Source organism: Theropithecus gelada, chromosome 1, assembly GCF_003255815.1.
Source record: "Theropithecus gelada isolate Dixy chromosome 1, Tgel_1.0, whole genome shotgun sequence".
NCBI classification, from domain to species: Eukaryota; Metazoa; Chordata; class Mammalia; order Primates; family Cercopithecidae; genus Theropithecus; species Theropithecus gelada.
The window spans coordinates 154,697,301-154,718,929 of record NC_037668.1 but is presented as its reverse complement, the minus strand read 5'-3'; the positions used below and the strand labels follow the sequence as shown (position 1 = coordinate 154,718,929).

The 21,629-nt window shown below is 38.6% G+C and overlaps 1 protein-coding gene across 2 annotated transcripts in view; it reads right to left on the bottom strand.

Annotated features, from left to right (window-relative positions):
- KCNH1 (potassium voltage-gated channel subfamily H member 1) overlaps positions 1-21,629 on the bottom strand; it is a 437,701-nt gene that overhangs the window by 239,354 nt on the left and 176,718 nt on the right. The window lies entirely within an intron of this gene.

Genomic DNA, 21,629 nt, shown 5'->3' with positions numbered 1-21,629 from the left:
TTAATTTCTATAATATTATTTATAATTTTAAAAAATAAGTTTATAAATTTAAAAACAAATATAGTTTTTGAAAAGCTAAAAATAAAGAAATAGCTGAGAAGAATAAAGAACTGAGATTCTGTTTCCTCAGAAACATTATAAATTCTTAGAAGGCCATATCACTTCTGTCAGGCCAGGGATTATACAATCAGACACCACCTACTTAAATACAATCAGTCAAGGAATCTAAAAGCTAGAAGGAACCTTCCGATTTCACCTGGTCAAGCCTCTTCCCTTCTGGCTGGCATCCACTGATCACACCAAGCCAGGTCTATTCTCCAAATAGTAGTTTTCTAGGGAACAGCATTGTGGTAGTGAAGAAAACACTTGAGTACAAACCTGGAAAATGGGGCCTGAGACCAATATAAACCACTAACTTGCTGTGAATTTGGATAATTCAGCTACCTCTCGGTTCTCTTCTCTAGACAATGGGAGGTGGACTGAGGATCTCTAAGTCTTCTCCATACACTAACATACTCTTATTACCAAAGATAGCTGAAACATATTGCAGAAGCCATATCATTTAAAACCCCAAACCTAAGGTGTTCTAACGTGATTCCAAGATGTATGCAAGTGAAGTTTCTGTTAGCTTTTTTCTACCTCCATTACAAAGCAAATAAACAAGCAAACAAAACAGACATTTGAGTCAAGACTTTGTCCTCCCTTAAATAGCAAAAATCCAAGAAAGGATGATGTCCTTCACTAAGTAGATTGAATTACTTTTCATTATTTTAAACACTAACAGTTTCAATGTTACTGCTATTCTCTCTTGTCCACTGTCCCTTTAATGACAACACTCCAAGGGTCAAGTTATGTCACAGACAAAAGGAAAATGTACAAATGCTTTCTGATGAACCTATGCCAGAGATCCACCAAGAGGCTTTTCCTCTTCCTGGATACAGTTAAACTATATTTTGCAGCTTCTTCCATCTGGGTAGTTCCTGGGGACTAGTTCTTGCCAATGGAATGTGAGGTGAAATATGTCACTTCCAGGCCATGGCAGTTAATAAGTGTGCTTTCTCTACATGCTTCTTCTCCCCTAGCACATCTTCCAGGTGAGTCTAGCATGACTGTGAGGCCACACATTGAAGGTGGACCCATAGCATGAAAAGAGCCTGGGTCCCGGAAGGACTATGTGGAACATCCCTTCCCCCAAAATCAATTTGAATTGTATTGTGATGTAAATGAGAAAGAAACCTCTGAAATAAGCCACTGGAACTTTGGGGAACATTTGTTACAGCAGCTAGTATTTGCCTTCCCTGACAAATACAGAACCCCTCTGTCATGTGAACACGTAAACCATACGTAGCATAGCCTTGTCAATACAGACCATATATCAGGTTGCCACACAAATTATTTTTATTGAGGTGAGGATGGAAGAGGTGAGATTTATTGCCCTTTAAAAAAAAACTGACAAGTTTGTAGCCATAAAATGTTCAACCATTCTTGTCCAACATACACCAACAAATGGCTAGATGTAAGAATAAGAATAGATTTTTGTAGGCCAAGGAACTACATCTCCAGAGTCAGTCTCATCCAAACCGGTTTTAACAAACCTTACTTTTGGCATGCCCAATATTCCTTCTCTGGGTCTCTTTTTCCCCTATGTGTGTTTTTCTCAAAAACCCACTATGTAAAAAGGGCTGAGAAAATCCCTTATACTAAAGCACAAAAGACTAATGAGGGTAAATGGATATCCTCTCTTTATGGGCATTTACATTCTAACAGAGGAGAAAACCTTGGGAAACCAACTTCCAACAGTGGAATTAAAAGTACCCACAGCCTGCATGGAGGAGATATTTTGGGAGGCAAAGGAGTGTTTTTGATGACTCAGAAATCAAACACCACATAAGCAGCCACCTACTCTCCACCTCCTCATAAGGAGGTCCCTGAAATCATCTTTCAAACAGTTCTACTCTGAAGCAGAACTTACTGCCCAGGGCAAAATGGCCTTGTCATTTTTCCTTACTTGTATTCAGTTCAAAGCAACATTTATGTAGAACCCACTATGTACTCTTTGTGCTAATGCTATAGAGAAGAGATTAAACCGACAGTGTCTTTTTCTTCTTGTTCACTATTGTATCTCCAACACCTAGAATATGGAAGGTGCTCAATAGGGAGAAAATGAGGAAGAATCAAAAGCATAATAATAGTGAGAGATACAAGACATGATAACTGAAAATATATTTCTGCCTAATAATTGCAGAATTGGAGAGCTAAGAGGGAGCATAGAATTCACCTAGGCCAATTCCTCTGAGTTCAGCAATGTCCTCTAGACCACCTTTAAGAAATGGTCATCCAGCCTCTCCTAGACCACTCCCACTCCTACTACCTCTGAAGAGCAGACTTCTGAGGCAGTCATTTATAGAGATAAACTGCCATTGGGGGTCCCATCATCTTTCTTATCTCCCTCTTTCTTCGTTCTTTCTCCATCCTTCCTCTGTGGCCACCACAGTCCATGCAATTACTAGCCAAAGGCCATGCTATCCTCTAGCCATACACTCAAAGTGTTGCAAGCATCCCACATTGTGGAGGCACAATTGTACGACTGTGCCTGCTCAGACTGGTCCTTCAGCCCAGAATGCTCAGCATTCCTGTTTTGCATACTAGTGAGTCTTCAGGTTTGTCACCAACTCCAACCAAGTACCAACTCCTCCATGTGTCCATAAGTATTCTATATTCGTTATCACTTGAACACATTGCCTTGCATTAATTTCCTGTACCTATTTCCCCAACTACATCAGGAACTATACCTCTCTGAAGGCAATAGCCACTTTTTATTCATTTTAGAAGCCCCATGTATTCAGCATGTGTTGTGTTAAATAAGGTCCCCACAAAAATCTATGTCCTTCCTAGAACCTCAGAATGTGACCTCATTTGGAAAAAGGATCATTGCAGGTATAGTTAGCTAAGATGAGGTCATACTGAAATAGGGTAGATCTTTAATCCAGTATTACTGGTGTCCTTATAAGAAGAGAAGAGATGGATACAGAGGGAAAATAGTATGTAACAGATGCAGATACAAGGACTGGAGTGATGCAGATACAGATTGGAGGGAGGTATCTTCAAGTTAAGGAATGCCAAAAATTGCCATCATTACTAGAGGCTAAGAGAAAGGCATGCAATAGATTCTCCCCATGGCTCTGCCAACACCTTGATTTTAGACTTCTAGCCTCCAGAACTGTAAGAGAATAAATTTATGCAGTAACATGCTACGGCAGCCCTAGGGAATGAATATACCCATACAAGGTCTAGAGCCCAGTGCCTTTGCAGAAAGGGTCTTCAATATTTTCTCAACTAAATTGAAGTTTGAATTATTATACAATTCTTTCTTGTTATAAAGAGCCCCTGAAACAATAAAAAACAAGCATTTTTTTCATTGTGTTGTTTATCTATGTGTACACTGATACTCTACTACACGGTTGTTGCGTTAGTTCTCTTTTACTGCATTAGCAGCTGGAATTCTAGTTATTTAAAAGCATTTTAAGCTATTAATTTGAGATTTTTTTCTTTACTTGCCTGAGTTCAGTAGATGAGATAAATAAAAAAGAATACTCCAAATATGTTTATTTTATTTTAGTACACTAAAAACATGAGACTTCTTGCATCAGAAAACACACCTCACCCCTTGGCTGTCAGAGCTTCTGCACACTGTGGAACCAGGGACTGGCCTACACCTGGGACATATCACCACCAGCAACGCTGTCTCCATGACCAGTGGAGCCACTGTACATGATGTGCACTTCCAGGGTTTCAGAACCAGCCTGTCAGGCAGCTCCAACCCCCAGAAAAGCCACATAACTGCCTCCACTAACAACTGTAGTCTAGGCCACCGAGGCACTCACAGATACCATTGACGTTGATTACAGCCAAAACAAAAACAAAAACAACAAACAAACAAACAAAAAAACCTATTTGGAGACTACACTCCTGGACTCACCCAGATGAAAGCCAAAGTGCCCTACCCAACTGATGCTATCGGATATACTTACAGAAGAGTCCTTCCCTACAAAAGCCACTCCATAAAACTGGAAGAGGTAACAATTCTACCAGATGCACAGATATCAATGTAGGAACACAGGAAACACGAAAAAGAAAGAATGCATGACACCTCTAAAGGAACACAATAATTCTCCAGTAACAGACCCAAAAGAAAAGGAAATCTATAAAATGTCTAAAAAGGAATTCAGAATAATGCTCTTAAAGAAACTCAGTGAGGATCCACTGGGATTAAGAAGGCAGACAGGAGGCAGGACTAGCTTGCAGCTCCCACTTGGATGGACAGAGCAGTGTGTGGAGACTCACACTGTGAACTCTCGCTCCAAGAACTACTGCAGGAATATACCAGCAAAGCCAAAAAATCCACAGACCCTCTGACGGAACTTGATCACTGTTACAGGTTCCTTGATATGCCAAAAACCTGTGAGGCTTGCTTTCTCAGTGGGGAGGCTCACGGCCTCAGGCAGGTTCTTAGCCCTGGTTACCTGCTTCCCAGAAATAGACTCAGTGCTGTTAGGGGGGACATGGTGAGAGTGAGACCAGCCTTTAGGACTGAGGGCTGTATGGGAACAGGGTGAAGCCTGTGACTGCCAGCTTTCCCCTACTTCCCTGGTGACCTGTATGACTCTGCACAGACAGCCATCATCCCCCTGGGAATATAACTCCACTGGACTGGGAACCACACTCCCAACCCCCAGAGCAACTGCAGCAAGCCCCACACAAGGAGAGACTGAATTCAGACATGCCTATCCCTGCCCCCAGCTGGTGGTCTTTCTTTACCCGCCCTGGTAGCCAAAGACAAAGGTCATAATCTCTTGGGAGCCCTATGGTACTGCCCACCACCTGAGAAACCTGAATACTTAACCAGGTGTCCCTGGGCAAGTTTTTATCCTCCCTAAAGGACCACAGCTGATGTAGTCTTGAAAGTGCCATCTCCTGGCTGGTGGCCAACCAACACAAAAAATAGCACACTCAACAAAAACACAACCTCACACCTGTAATCCCAGCACTTTGGGAGACTGAGGTGGGTGAATCACCTGAGGTCAGGAGTTCGAGACCAGCCTGGCAAACACAGTGAAACCCCATCTATACTGGAAACACAAAAAATTAGCCAGGCATGGTGGCAGGTGCCTGTAATGCCAGCTACTCAGGAGGCTGAGGCAGGCGAATCGCTTGAACCCAGGAGGTGGAGGTTGCAGTGGTTGCAGTGAGCCGAGATCGCACCATTGCACTCCAGCCTGGACAACAAGAGCAAAACTACATCTCAAAAAATGCACGCACACACGCACGCACGCACACACACACACGCACACACACACAACTAAGGATCCTCAGAGTCCACTTCAATCCTCTGCTACCTCCACTGGAGCAGGCGCTGGTATCCATGGCTATAAGACCTCAAGATGGATCACATCACAGGACTCTTTGCCAACACTCCCCAGTATGATCTCGGAGCCCAGTAGCTCCACTGGGTGACCAGACCCAGAAGAGCAAAAACAATCCCTGCAGTTTCGCTCTTAGGAAGCCCCATTCCTAGGGAAAGTGGGAGAACACTGTATCAAGGGAGCACTCTATGGGACAAAAGAATCTGAACAGCAGCCCTTGAATCCCAGAACTTCCCCTCCACATAGTAAATCCAAATAAGAAGGAACTAGCAAAACAATTCTGGTAATATGACAAAACAAGCTTCTGTGACACCCCAAAAGATCATACCAGCTCACCAGCAATGGATCCAAATCAAGACAAAACTTCTGAATTGCCAGAAAAAGAATTCAGGAGGTCGATTATTAAGCTAATCAAGAAGGCACCAGAGAAAGGTGAAGTCCAACTTAAAGAAATCAAAAACATAATACAGGATATGAAACGAGAATCCTTCAGTGAAATAGACAACATAAATTAAAGAACAATCACAACTTCTGGAAATGAAAGAAACACTTAGAGAAATGCAAAATGCACTGCAAAGTCTCAGGATAGAATTGAACAAGCAGGAGAAAGAACTTCAGAGCCTGAAGACAAGGCTTTCAAATTAGCCCAATCCAACAAAGAAAAAGAAAAAAGAATTTTAAGAAATGAACAAAGCCTCCAAGAAATTTGGGACTATGTTAAACATCCAAACCTAAGAATAATTGGTATTCCTGAGGAAGAAGAGAAATCTAGAAGTTTGGAAACCATATTTGAGGGAATAATCAAGAAAAACTTCCCCAGTCTTGCTAGTGATCTAGACATCCAAATAATAGAAGCTCAAAGAACACCAAGAGGAGTCACTGGAAAAAGGTCATTGCCTAGGCACACAGTCATCAGGTTATCTAAAGCCAAGACAAAGGAAAGAATCTTAAGACCTGTGAGGCAAAAGCATCAGGTAACCTATAAAGGAAAACCTATCAGCTTAACAGCGGATTTCTCACAGAAACCCTACAAACTTGAATGAACTGGGATCCTATTTTTAGCCTCCTTAAACAAAACAATTATCAGCCAAAAATTTTGTATCCAGCAAAACTAAGCTTCATAAATGAAGGTAAGATGCAATCTTTTCCAGATAAACAAATGCTGAGAGAATTCACCATTACCAAGTCATCACTACAAGAACTGCTAAAAGGAGCTCTAAATCTTGAAACAAATCCTTGAAATACACCAAAATAGAACCTCCTTAAAGCACAAATCTCACAGGACCTATATAATAACACAATGGAAAAAAAAAAGATATTCAGGCAACAAATATATGATGAATAGAATAATATCTCAAATCTCACTCAATACTAACATTGAATGTAAATGACCTAAAGGCTCCACTTAAAAGATACAGAATGGCAGAATGGATAAGAATTCACCAACCAAATTTCTGATGTCTTCAGGAGACTCACCTAACACATAGGGACTCACATAAATTTAAGGTAAAGAGGTGGAAAAAGATATTCTATGCAAATGGTCAACAAAAGTGAGCAGGAGTGGCTATTCTTATATCAGACAAAACAAACTTTAAAACAATAGCAGTTAAAAAAAGACAAAAGGGGCACCATATAATGATAAAAGGCCTTGTCCAACAGGAAAATATGACAATTCTAAATATATATGCACCTAACACTGAAGCTCCCAAATTTATAAAACAATTAGTACTAGACCTAAGAAATGAGATAGATGGCAACACAATAATAGTGGGGGACTTTAATACTCCACTGACAATACTAGATAGGTCATCAAGACAGAAAGTCAACAAAGAAGCTTAAACTGTACCCTACCACAAATAAACTTAACAGATATTTACACAACATTCTAACCAACAACTGCAGAATACACATTCAGCACATGGAACATTCTCCAAGACAGACCATATGATAGGACACAAAACAAGTCTCAGTAAATTTAAGACAATCTAAATTATATCAAGTACTCCCTCAAACCACAGTAGAATAAAATTGGAAATGAACTCCAAAAGGAACCCTCAAAACCATGCAAATATGTGGAAATTAAATAACCTGCTCCTGAATGATCACTGGGTCAAAAATGAAATCCAGAAGAAAATTTAAAAATTCTTTGAACTGAACGATAATAGTGAAACAACCTATCAAAACCTCTGGGATATAGCAAGAGCAGTGTTAAGATGAAAGTTCATAGCCGTAAGTGTCTACATCAAAAAGTCTGAAAGAGCACAAATAGACAACCTAAGGTCACACCTTACAGAACCGCACAAACAAGAACAATCCAAACCCAAACCCAAACCCAGCAGAAGAAAAGAAACAACAAAGATAGAGCAGAACTAAATGAAACAAACAAAAAGAATGAAACAAAAAGATGGTTCTTTGAAAAGATAAAATTGATGGACCATTAGCAAGATTAACCAAAAAAGAAAAGACCCAAATAAGCTCAATTACAAACGAAATGGGAGATAGTACAACTAATACCACAGAAATACAAAAGATTATTCAAGGCTACTGTGAAAACCTTTATGCACATAAACTAGAAAACCTAGAGGAGATGAATAAATTCCTGGAAAAATACAATCTTCCTAGATTTAACCAGGAAGATACAGAATCTCAGAACAGACCAATAACAAGTAGTGAGATTGAAATAATTTAAAAATTTCTGCCAAGAAAAAGTCAAGGGCCAGATGGATTCACAGCTGAATTCTATCAGATATTCTGAGAATTTATATCAATCTACTGACACTATTCCAAAAGATAGAGAAAGAGGGAATCCTCCGTAAATCATTCTGTGAAGCCAGTATAACTCTACTACCAAAATCAGGGAAGGACATGACCAAAAAAGAAAACTACAGGCCAATATCCCTGATGAACACAGATTAAAAAATCCTCAACAAAATACTAATGAACAGAATCCAACATCATATTAAAAAGATAATCCACCATGATCAAGTGGGTTTCATACCAGGGATGCAGAGATGGTTTAACATACACAAGTCAATAAATGTGATACACCACATAAACAGAAATAAAAACAAAAATCACATGATCATCTCAATAGATGCAGAAAAAGCATTTGACAAAATTCAGCATCTCTTTATGATTAAAACTCTCAGCAAAATCTGCATAGAAGGAACACACCTTAAGGTAATAAAAGCCATGTATGACAAACCACAGCCAACATCACACAGAACAGGGAAAAGAAAGCATTCCCCCATGAGAACTGGAACAACACAAGGATGCCCACTTTCACCACTTCTATTCAACATAGTACTGATAGACTTAGCCAGAGCAATCAGACAAGAGAGAAATCAAGGGCATCCAAATCAATAAAGAGGGACTCAAACTGTCACTGTTTGCTGATGATATAATCATATACCTAGAAAACCCTAAAAAGACTCATCCAAAAAGCTCCTAGAACTGATAAAAGCATTCAGCAAATTTTCCAGATACAAAATTAATGTACGCAAATCAGTAGCTCTTTTATTCACCAACAGCAATCAAGCTGAGAATTAAATCAAGAACTGAATCCCTTTCACAATAACCGCAAAAAAATAAAGTAAAATACATAGGAATATACTTAACCAAGGAGGTGAAAGACCTCTACAAGGAAAACTACAAAACACTGCTGAAAGAAATCATAGACGACACAGACAAATGGAAACATACCCCATGCTCATGGATGGGTAGAATCAATATCATGAAAATGACCATACTGTCAAAAGCAATCTACAAATTCAATGCAATTCCCATCAAAATATCACCATCATTCTTCACAGAACTAGAAAAAAAAATCCTAAAATTCTTATGGAATCAAAAGAGAGCCCATATAGCCAAAGCAAGACTAAGCAAAAAGAAAAATTCTGGAGGCATCAGATTACCTAACTGCAAACTACATTATAAGGCCATAGTCACCAAAATAGCATGGTACTGGTATAAAAATAAGCACATAGACCAATGGAATAGAATAAGGAACCCAGAAGTAAACCCAAATACTTACAGCCAACCAATCTTTGACAAAGCAAACAAAAAATAAAGTGGGGAAAAGACACCTTATTCAACAAATGGTGCTGGGATGATTGGCAAGCCACATGTAGAAGAATAAAACTGAATCCTCATCTCTCACCTTATACAAAAATCAACTCAAGATGGATCAAAGACTTAAATCTAAGACCCGAAACCATAACGAGTCTAGAAGATAACATTGGAAAAACATTTCTAGACATTGACTTAGGCAAAGACTTCATGACCAAGAACCCAAAAGCAAATGCAACAAAAACAAAGATAAATAGGTAGGACTTAATTAAACTAAAAAGCTTCTGCACAGCAAAATAAATAAGCAGCAGAGTTAACAGACAATCCACAGAGTGGGAGAAAATCTTCACAATGTATACATCTGACAAAGGACTAATATCCAGAATCTACAAAGAACTCAAATCAGCAAGAAAAAAACAATCTCATCAAAAAGTGGGCTAAGGACATAAATAGACAATTCTCAAAAGAAGATATACAAATGGCCAGCAAGCATATGGAAAAATGCTAAACATTACTAATTACAGGGAAACCACAATGCGTACTTCACTCCTACAGAATGGCCATAATAAAAAAATCAAAAATAACAGACATTGGCAAGGATACAGTGAAAAGGGAACACTTTCACATTGTTGGTGAGACTGTAAGCTAGTACAACCACTATGGAAAACAGTGTGGAGATTCCTTAAAGAACTGAAAGTAGATCTACCATTTGATCTAACAATCCCACTACTAGGTATCTACCCAGAGGAAAAGAAGTCATTATACGAAAAAGATACTTGCACACACATTTATTGCAGCACAGTTTGCAATCGCAAAAATATGGAACCAGCCCAAATGCATGTCAATCAACAAGTGGATAAAGTGTGCTGAATATATATACCATGGAATACTACTCAGCTATAAAAAAGAATAAAATAATGGCATTCACAGCAACCTGGATGGAATTAGAGACTATCATTCTAAATGAAGTAACTCAAGAATGGAAAAACAAACATTGTATGTTCTCGCTCATATGTGGGAGCTAAGCTATGAGGATGCAAAGGCATAAGAATGATACATTGGACTTTGGAGACTCAGGGGAAAGGGTGGGAGTAGTAAGGGCTAAAAGACTAGACACTGGATACAGTGTACACTGCTCTGGTGATGGGTGCACCAAAATCTCAGAAATCACCACTAAAGAACTTGTTCATGTAACCAAACACAAACTGTTCCCCAGAAACCTAATAAAATTTTAAAAAATTAAAACAAAATAAACTCAGTGAGATATAAAAGAATACAGATAGATAATTCAGCAAAACTAAGAAAAACAACTCATGATCTAAATGAGAAATTCAACAAAGAGATAGATACCATAAAAGAGAACAAAACAGAAATCTTGGAGGTGAACTCAGTGAACGAAATAAAAAACACAATCCAGAGTGTCAACAACAGACCTAGTTCAAGCAGAAGAAACAATTTCTGAACTTGAGACGAGCCTCTTGAAGTAATCCAGAGGACAAACAAATAAAAAGTAATGAAGAAAGTCTGTGGGACACCATTAAGTTAATAAATTTTTACATTATGTAAATTCAAGAAGGTGAAAAGACACTTAAGAAAACCTACTTAATGAAATAATAGTTGGAAACTTCCCATATCTTGGAAGAGATATGGACATCCACCCATATCCAGGAAGTTCAACGGTCCCCAAATAGTTTCCACCCAATAAGGGTTATCTGTGAGGCACATTATAGTCAAACTGTTAGAAGTCAAAGATAGAATTCTAAAAACAGCAAGAGAAAAAGCTTCAAGTCACATATCAGGGAATCACCATTTCTTATGAGAAATGCTTAAGAGAGTCCAACATCTAGAAAAGAAAGGATGATAACTACTATGATAAAAACATATGAAAGTATAAAACTTACTGGCTGAGGAGATATGCAAATGAGAATGAAAAAGAAATTAAACCTTGTCACTACAGAAAACCACCAAACCACAAAGATAAACAGTAACAGAGAAAATGAGGAATATCTAAATCACCAAAACAACAAAAATAACAGAAGTACTAACCTATCAATAATAACCTTGAATGTGAACGTATTATGTTACCCAATTAAAAGATATACACTGCATGAATGAATAAAAAACCAAGACTCAACTACAGGCTACCTAAAAGAAACCCACTTCACCTGTAAAAATACACAGAGACTGAAAAAGAAAGGATGGAAAAAAAAATACTCCATGCAAACAGAAATCAAAACCAAGCAGGAGTAGCACACTTATGTAAGAAAAAATAAACTCTAAGCCAAAAACTGTAAAAAGAGACAAAGAAGTTCCTTATATAATGATCAAAGAATTAATTTAGCAAGACAATATAATAACTGTAAATATATAGGCACCCAACACTGGAGCTCTCATATATATAAAGCACATATTACTAGATCTAAAAGAAAAGATAGACCCCAATAAAATGCAAGTTGGTGACTTCAACATCCCACTCTCAGCATTAGATAGATCATTTAGACAGAAAATCAACAAACAAACATCAGATTTAAACTGTACTACAGACCAAACGGACCTCATAGACATTTACCCACATTTCATCAAACAGTTGCAGAATACATATTTCTCTTATTAGCAAAAGGAATGTTCTCCAGGATAGATCATATGTTAGGCCACAGAATAAGTCATGAGAAGTTTTTAAAAATTAAATCATATCAAGTATCTTTTCATACCACAACTGAATAAAACTAGAAATCAATAAATACAGCAACTTTGAAAACTATACAAATACATAGAAATTAAACAACATGCTCCTAAATGACCAATGGATCTCTAAAGAAATTAAGAAGGAAATTTAAAATTTTCTTAAAACAAGTGAAAACAGAAACACAACATACCAAAAACAATGGGATACAGCAAAGGTAATACTAAGCAGGAAGGTTATAGCAATAAACAGCTACATCAAAAAAGCAGAAAGACATTGAATAAGCAGCCTCACAGTGAACTCAAGGAAGTAGAAAAGCAAGAACAAACCAAACAAAATTAGTAGAAGGAAAGAAGCAACAAGAATCAGAACAAAAATAAATGAAATAGAGACTTAAAAACATACAAAAAAAAAATAAAATGAAAAGTTATTTTTTTCAAAAGGTAAGCAAAATCAACAAACCATTAGCTAAACCAACTAAGAAAAAAAGAGGTAAGACCCAAATAAATAAAATCAGAAATGAAAAAGGTGACATTACAATGGATAACACAGAAATAGAAAGGATCATTAGAGACTATTATAAACAGGAACCATCACACTGACTTCAAAATTTACTACAAAGCTATAGTAACCAAAACAGCACAGTACTGGCATTAAAACAGACACATAGACCAATGGATAGAAAAAAGAACCCAGAAATAAACCCATGTATTTACATCCAACTTATTTTCAAAAAAGGTCCCAAGGACATACATTGGGGAAAGGACAGTCTCTTCAATAAATGATACTGGGGAAACCGGATATCCATATACGGAAGGATGAAACTAGACTCTATCTCTCACCACATGCAAAAACCAACTCGAAATGGATTAAACACTTACATGTAAGACTAGAAATTATGAAACTACTGTAAGAAAACTTATGGAAAATGTTTCAGGACATTAGTCTGGGAAAAGATTTTATAGGTAACCCCTCAAAAGTAAAGGTAGCAAAGCCAGAAGAGACAAATGGGATTATATAAAACTACAAAGCTTCTGTAAAGCAAAGGAAACAATCCACAGAGTGAAGAGACAACCTAAAGAATGGATTTGTAAACTCTTCATCCAACAAGGATGAATATCCTTAAATAACATCTAGAATATACAAGGAACTCAAAAGCAAAACATTTAAAATAATCTGATTAAGAATTGGCAGATGGGCTGGGCGCGGTGGCTCACGCCTGTAATCCCAGCACTTTGGGAGGCCAAGGTGGACAGATCATGAGGTCAGGAGTTCCAGACTAGCCTGGCCAATATGGTACCAAAAATACAAAAATTAGCTGGGCAGGGTGGCTCGCGCCTGTAGTCCCAGCTACTCGGGAGGCTGAGGCAGAAGAATCGCTTGAACCCAGGAGGTGGACGTTGCAGTGAGCCGAGATGGTGACATTGCACTCCAGCCTGGGTAACAGAGCAAGACTCTGTCTCCAAAAAAAAAAAAGAATTGGCAGATGATCTAAAAAGTATATGAAAAAATGCTCAACATCATTAATCATTAGGGAAATGTAAATCAAAACCACAATGAGATACCATCTCATTCCAGTTAGAATGGCTACTATCAAAAAGATAAAAAGTAACAATTGCTAGTGAGGATGAGATGAAAAAGGAACTCTTGGACACTACTGGTAGCAATATAAATGGGTTCAGTCACTATAGACAACAGTAAGGAAGTTCTTCAGAAAACTAAAAATAGAACCATCATATGATCCAGATATCCCAATGCTGGGTTATGCCCAAAGGAAAGGGAATCAGTATGTCAAAGAGATAGCTGCACTCATGTTTACTATAGCACTGTTCACAATAGCTAAGATATGGAATTTACCTTAGTGTCATCAACAGATAAATGGACAAAGAAAATGTCACACACACACAAATACTATTCAGCCATAAAAAAATAAAATAAAATCCTGTCATTTGCAGGATGACAAATGGATGAGCCTGGAACACATTATGTTAAATGAAATGAACCAGGCACAAAAAGATAAATATTACATGCTCACACTTATATACGGTAGGTAAAAAGGTTTTCTCATAGAGGTAGAGAGCAAAAACAATGGTTAACAGAGACTGAAAAGGGGAGAGAGAATAGGGAGAGTTCAGTTATTGGATACAAAATTACAACTTGAGAGGAGCAATACATTCTAGTATCCTATAGCACTACAGGGTGACTACAGTTAATAACTTATTATACGTTTTTAAATAGCTAAAAGAGTTCCTAGCACAAAGAAGTGATAAATGCTTGAGGTGATTGATATGCTAAATACACTGATTTGACCAGTATACATTGTATACATGTATTGAAAATCACACTGTACCCCATAAAAATGAACTGTTATGTGCCAATTAAAAATAATTTTAAAAGAAAACCTACCTCACATTTCAAATAATTCCATAGAGTTCTTTAACACAAATTTGCAATTACGAACAATCAAGAATTTCAAGTTGGATCAACATGGATGAAGAGACAGTGAGAACCTATTTTAGTGAGCTTTATCCCTGAAGGCCAACATCTATGACTGGAGAGAATGCGTTGGTAAATCTCAGTAACCTCTGTTGTAGTTATACTGATGCAATTCAAATTGAAATGGAAATTTAGCAATTATTAGATTCATCTGTGTGCAAGCTAGCAAATTTTAGCCATTCACTTGGCCTAAATAAAGCATTCCCTTAAACTGGGCTTTACATTGTCTTCTCATCTAACCAGGTTCACCAATTCTCTGCTCGATTTTATCTTTTCTGTCATAGACAGGGAAATAACAGTCACAGACTGATGACAATGTGTTGCTGAAAAGAACCACTTAGTCTTTCAGGTTGATAGACAGTTCTGACAGGCTTCCAGGTCCGTATGGAGACACAATCACATCCATAGCAAATTCTGCAGGAAAACTTTTTTTAAAGTTTCCTGATTGCTTTCAACCCCATATTACTCATCACTACTCTTTCCCTGCATCCTCCTCCAGCTAAAGACCTCCTTTTCAATGCTTCCCTCTGAGACCTCTGGAACCCATCTTCATGTGTAGAGAAATTCCCAACCTCAACATCTTCATAGGTTGTTCTCACCACCTTCTTGCTTTAGTTGAAACCTGGCTTTCCCCCAGCACCCTGCTTTTTTTCCCTCTTCTCCCTTACATCCTGGAGTTAATAGTAGAGAGTTTTCAAGCTCTACACTTGCATCTTCCAAACAAGTGCTATTTGGCACCCAAAAACCAAAATTCTCCTCTCCCTTAACATTCATGCCATCAAGCAATACCACATCCTCATTACTGCTATCTAATTATGAATGGGTGACATCTGTTTAATGCTTACAAATATGCCAGAAATTAGACTTAGTATTTTCATTAATTATCTTGCATACCAATTTCTTGGTCCCTCCCTTATAGCCCCTGAATCTTTTCTCCTGGCTCCCCAGTCAATCTCCTGCTGTCAGCACAGGAAACTTTAATGTCCATGAGGACAAATCATTCAACACTCTATTCTTTGACCTCCTCATTGCCAATGATCTTTACCTTTACTCCACATCATCACTGGAAACCACACCAGCTCTGAAATATTTACACATGAGCGTTCTACACGATGAGTGCAACTTTCCATGCCTCCCACTCTTTTCCACTTATCGCCATCCTACCTAATTTTTGGCTTCTCTTTGATATCTCTATTCCTCATCTCTTTTTATTTTTCCAGCTATCAACTCTGCAGATTCCACTTCCTTTTGTATCACACTAGACTCTCTTAGTTACATCACTTCGAGTACTCTCTTCCCACCGCTCTAACAACCTTGCTCCTTGCCCTCCTGCCACATTTGCCCTGCCAAACTTCCTAACATTCCTTTCTAAAACTACAATCAACACACAATGGCTCAATTTCTCATTTACCACTTATTTTTCCATCCATCACAATCAGACGTTCACTCTTACCGCTTTTCAGAATCTACCTTCCCAAGGGTTACCAATGACTTTCTAATTTTGTACGTTCAGCACTTGACACTTGTAATGAACATTTGACATTCTGTATGGCCACACAGTATCTCAACTAACTGTCTTCCTGTGTTTGAGGAATCATCACCTTACAAGGTGCATCCTGTCTCCTACCACACAAGCTGAGCATGCCAGAATACCTGCTTTTCCATGTAACTACAGTATGAGCACATGATCTAGAATTGGCCCATCAGAGGTACCCACTCCAGTAACTGAATAGTACCTAATGGAGGAACTACACAAGACCCTTTTGGTTAGAGCATGGCAGTATTGCTAGTTCCCAGAGGCAGTGGATCGTGTTCTGGAAGTGGTATTCAGTGTCCCCTGATGGTTTTATCAGCTGTGTATATTACAGGTCCATGTCCAGTAGCAGCAGCAGCGGTATATTCCTGTTCTCATTCTACAACATGATTTGGGGCATTGTTCCTGGCCACGTAGCCTCCAAATGTTTTCCTGATCTTTCCAAAAGCTCTGTGAGTTCCTAACATCCTTTTAATAACCTTTTTTCCTCCTTATATTAACCAGATTTGAACACTGACTACTACAACAATTGAGAAAAGACTATCCTCCCTTGGTTCCCAAAGCACCTCTCTTTATGTGAAATTGTTCCCTAAGGCTTTTTCTAGACCTCCTTCTCTTCTCAATATAGCCCCTTTCCCTGGGCAGCTGCATCCATTAACGTGGCTTTAACCACCATCTATTCACTAACGACCTGCAAATCTACCTTTTCTTTTTTTTTGTTGTTTGTTTTTTTTTTTGTTTTTTTTTTGTTTTTTAATTTATTTATTATTATTATACTTTAAGTTGTAGGGTACATGTGCATAACGTGCAGGTTTGTTACATATGTATACTTGTGCCATGTTGGTCTGCTGCACCCATCAACTCGTCATATCCAGGCATTCCTCCTGACCTCAAGACTTCTATGGGAATGTCCCTGGAATGACCCTTCGGCATGTCACTGGAATGTCTATGGTTTTGGCATGTCTAACCCTCATTCTATCTCCTATCCTCTAACTTGGAGAATGTGCTCTGGGTCTATAATCTCTCAAGTACAAAACCAGGTATCATCATCTTAGTTGGTCATGCAAGCATTTCTTCACTGAATGTCCTTTTAAGAAGGGCAATGTTAAGCATATTGGTATTCCAATAGGTAATTTTGCTGCCATTTGGATAAAAACAGGAAATAAATTATTTTCTTATCTATACATAAAATCTCTCTAGAAATACATGTTAAATACTAGAAATATCGATTGTCCCCAAGAAGGAAGACTTTCTTACTGTATTTGCTCTTTTGAACATTGTACCATGTGAATTTACTTATTCAGTTTTTAAATTAAGTTATAAAAATAATTAAAGTTTAGAAATACAACACAACCCCACTTAAACTAGGCAATATCTCCCTCTGTCTTCTAGATAAAATTTATTTAGTTTAGCAAATGAGACCCTTCGTAATTTAATCCTTGGCAGCCTCATCTCTCACTCTTTCTCTCCCAGGAACCTCTCTTTAGTCATATCAGATTATTTGTGGTTCCACAATCACACTGTGCCTTCACTCACGCTGTTTCTTCTGTCTCAAACGCTGTCACACTGGTTGTCTGCCTGGAAAACTCCTACCCATCCTCAGATACACTTCTCAATATCCCAGTGGGAAGATGAGTCACAACATCTTTATTATTAAAAAATTATCACTGTATAAAGTATGCAAGTAGTTTATCTTTTAAAATAAATATTAGTGTGGATTTGACCTTATCTCAAGAATAGTATCACTCTCTGACTTGAATTCTAATTGGCTTTCTTGACTGTAGAGAAAGGAGTACGAATATGGCAGTGTCTTAGAAACTGTGAATCAGGTATCAATCATAGGAACGTAACTTTCCATGTGGTCTTTATGGACAAAAAAATGAGAACTGCTAGTCTAAGACGCAACACAAACAGTTTCCTCTCTGTGAAGCCCCCTAATCCCCATAGGCAGAGCTGTACATGCCCTCCTCTAGGCTCCCATGAATGGTTCTTCATTCATTCTTTAAACAAATAATTCCTGCACACCTAGTACAAGCCACACACGGTTTCAAGCACTAATAAACCGGTCTTGGTGACAAGACCAAAATCCATGCCCTTCTGGAACTTTCATTTGACTGCAGGGGAGACAGAGAATAGATAAGAAAAGTAATGTTTTGTTATATGACAATAAGATGAAAAATTAGGCAGGAAATGAAAATATAGGGTGCCAAAAAGAGGGATGATGGTCATTGTTAAATAGGGTTGTGAAGGAAAACTCTTCACTGAGATGTTAGCATTAAAGGCCCAACAGAGAGGAGAGTGGAAGCTACAAAAGAATCTAAGTGAAGCATGTTCCAGACAGAAGGATCAGCAAGTGCAAGATGTCCTGAGGCCGGATTGGCATTTGTCACACTGTCTTTCTATTAGGCTGACAGGCTTTTGAGGTCAGGAAACACATCTTTGGCGAGAATAATCAATATTTATTGAGTGGTTTCTGACTACCAGGCACAGAAGGCATTTTACATGCATTAACTCACTTAATCATCATGACCTTTCGAGGTAAGGATATTATATACCCAACTTACAGTTGAAGAAACAGATACACAGCATCATTTGTCCAATATAGCATAGGTAGAAAGCAGCACAGCTGGAATTTGAACTTAGATCAACTGACCACCAAGTATACGTTCTTAACCCTTTGCCCTATAGATTCCACCTTTAAATTCTCATCTTTAGAATTGTAGCTCACTGTGGATGCCCAATAAATGTTTCTTGAATGGAAACTTAAACTGTGACTTATAAGAAGTTTTGATGATGGAAAATTAGTGGTCTGTTATAAGGATTTACTGTGTTATTAACAGAGATAGTCTTGTTGGTTGTCTTTATAAAACAGAGATAACTTCAAGAATAAATATTCCATGATGGTCCCATTACTCTGAGAACTGCAAAGCCATTACAACTGTACCATGGAATAAACTGGCTTACCAGATTTTATTGGAAGTTACTCAATGAAGCTTAAATATAATTTTCTTCCCTTCCATTGCTTCAACATTTTACTTTAGGCTGGTTTAATTCAATTTGGTAATCATTTCCTGAAAACCTAGGACAGAAAGACACAGCCAAGAGCTACCAGTAATACAAAAACTAGGAAGATACAATTTCCTGCCCTCATGTTGCCTACAATCAGCCACAGAGAAAACACAGCCTGTGAGCTGCAATGCAGCAGCAAGCACAAGTTAGCTGCCATCATTAAGACTGAATTAGCACAAGACCTGTGGGTATGCATCAAGATTTTCTTCTATTTATTTAACAGGTCCATTGCCATATTCAGGGGAAGGATGTGGTTACTGAGTGTAAAGAGAGCTTTTAACTAAAAATGGGATAGCTTGCAACCTTCCATTTGTTTAACCCAATAATGTGTCCAAAAGGCACATCTGCAGTCTCCATAGAAAACAGTCATTGAAGGAAGTTTACAAATGTTGCTTAATACCATCCACTTCCTTTCTGTTTACAATTCAAACCATGAAATAAGCTGTGTATTCAGTTGTGATAATGTAGGGCTCTCTTTCCTTGTAGAGGCCTGAAAACTGAAATATTTTTCATTGGCCAAATAAAATCCAAAGGATACAGAAAAGAGAATCTGGTTTTATCAAACCATATCTCCATCTTCTCAGAACACAAATTTGAGGTTTTCTTCTCCCAAGGAAATGAAATTAATCCAAGTAGCCTAGAATCTATTTCTCTCATATTGAAGGAAGCAATACAATCCTATTGTATCCTGACACTGATGCAGTTAGCCATGCCCTTAATTTACTTTAGGCTAATTTGATTTAAATTCTCCAAGACGACAGTATGTCAGGGTCTGGCGGGGGTGAAAACCCCAATGACTTTCATGGGGGTTGCATCTATAGGCATGTTTGCCCCTGGGCCCGAGTATAGTACTGGTCCACTTATCAGTCCCCTGGGCAGAGCTCTGGATACAGAACAGCACCAACATTAGGAAAGCATCACCTTGACTAGGAAGATTTGAAGAAGAGGAAGCGGCTGGGTCTCCTGACCACATGTGCTAACACTATTTACTTCACGCAGAGGGAAAACACAGGTAACTCCCTATGCAATCTAATTCGGCCTTTAAAAAGCACGCATTCCCTCCACAAACATAATCCACTTCAGTGGCATCCTTGCCCAACACCAAGCTTCAAGTAAGAAGGTAGAAGCCTCCAAATGTGTAGCCTCCTGACAAGCACCGAGAATTTGTGGTATGCTTGCCCTAGGCCTCCACTAGCTGGTGGGGGGAAAGGAGGCAAGGTTTTAAAAAGCTGGTTTAGATGTGCAAAAGGTTCCCTGGAATTTGGGGAGCCTGGTATGCTAAAGTACAGGTCAGCAGCCCAAACACCTGGGTTGTATCTGTGAGAACTGGGCAGGGTGCTGAGAATTCCCAATACTCAGGGACTACCTCACATGTTTGGCAAACCAAAGCTCTGTGAGGCAGAGTACCCTCCGAAAAAAAGCTTGGCAGGCCACTGGGCGTACTTCTGAGGAGCCACAGGAAGTCAAAGCAGGTTCCCAAAAGAGGTGCCACGAGAGTGGACTTGGCCCCATGATGCCTCTCAGTGTGACTGAAAAAGGGACAGGGAGAAACAGAGGACTCACAGGGAAACAGCGCAATCCTAACTCAGGGATTTTCTAGGTTTAAGGTAATAAGGGTCCCCTTCCAGCTGGAAGGAGGATCAGTATTTTGCCTTTATATTGTTTATGGTTTTAACTCTGTCCTATCTTCACAAATAGATTTAAAGCCCGTGAGAGCCATTTGTCTTTGCAGCTCAACAGAGAATGGTGATGAGACTACTAATCATTCTAGACTTCCATTCCATGAAGCGGCTGAGAGACACAGAGCTCCACTCTACTGCCATTAGGCCTTCTGAGGATAAATCTCTGTAGAGATTTGTAAAGAAAATTATAGCTCCTTTAAGAGGCTTCCAGTAAATATATAGATCCAAAGTTTCTGGAGACAGGCAGAAGTAAGTAAACATACTTAATCATTCTGTGTGGATTAAAATAATCAATAAGTAAAACTTTTGAGAATAAGAGAAGCCATAGACAAAATAAACTGCCTTCTTGTTAGGAAAACAACAACAAAAGGCCACCAAGAGGAGTCTCATAGATGGACCATATCACATGTGGGATTCAATCTAAGGTCACAGGCTAAGACCAGGCCCCCTGTGACCCCAGTAGGTCACCCAACTTCTCCGAGCTTCACATCTTCACCGATAAACTAGGAGAAATGCAGGTAATACAGGGCTAATGCCCATAAAAGTATTAGTGGTTGTTTTACAAGGGTGCCACCTTGCTGTCTTCCAGCTGTAAAAAATCAAGCTAAAAAAGACAAGTCACAAAGCAGAGAAACTATTTCTCCACAGTGAAGAGAAAGAATCTGAATTATCAA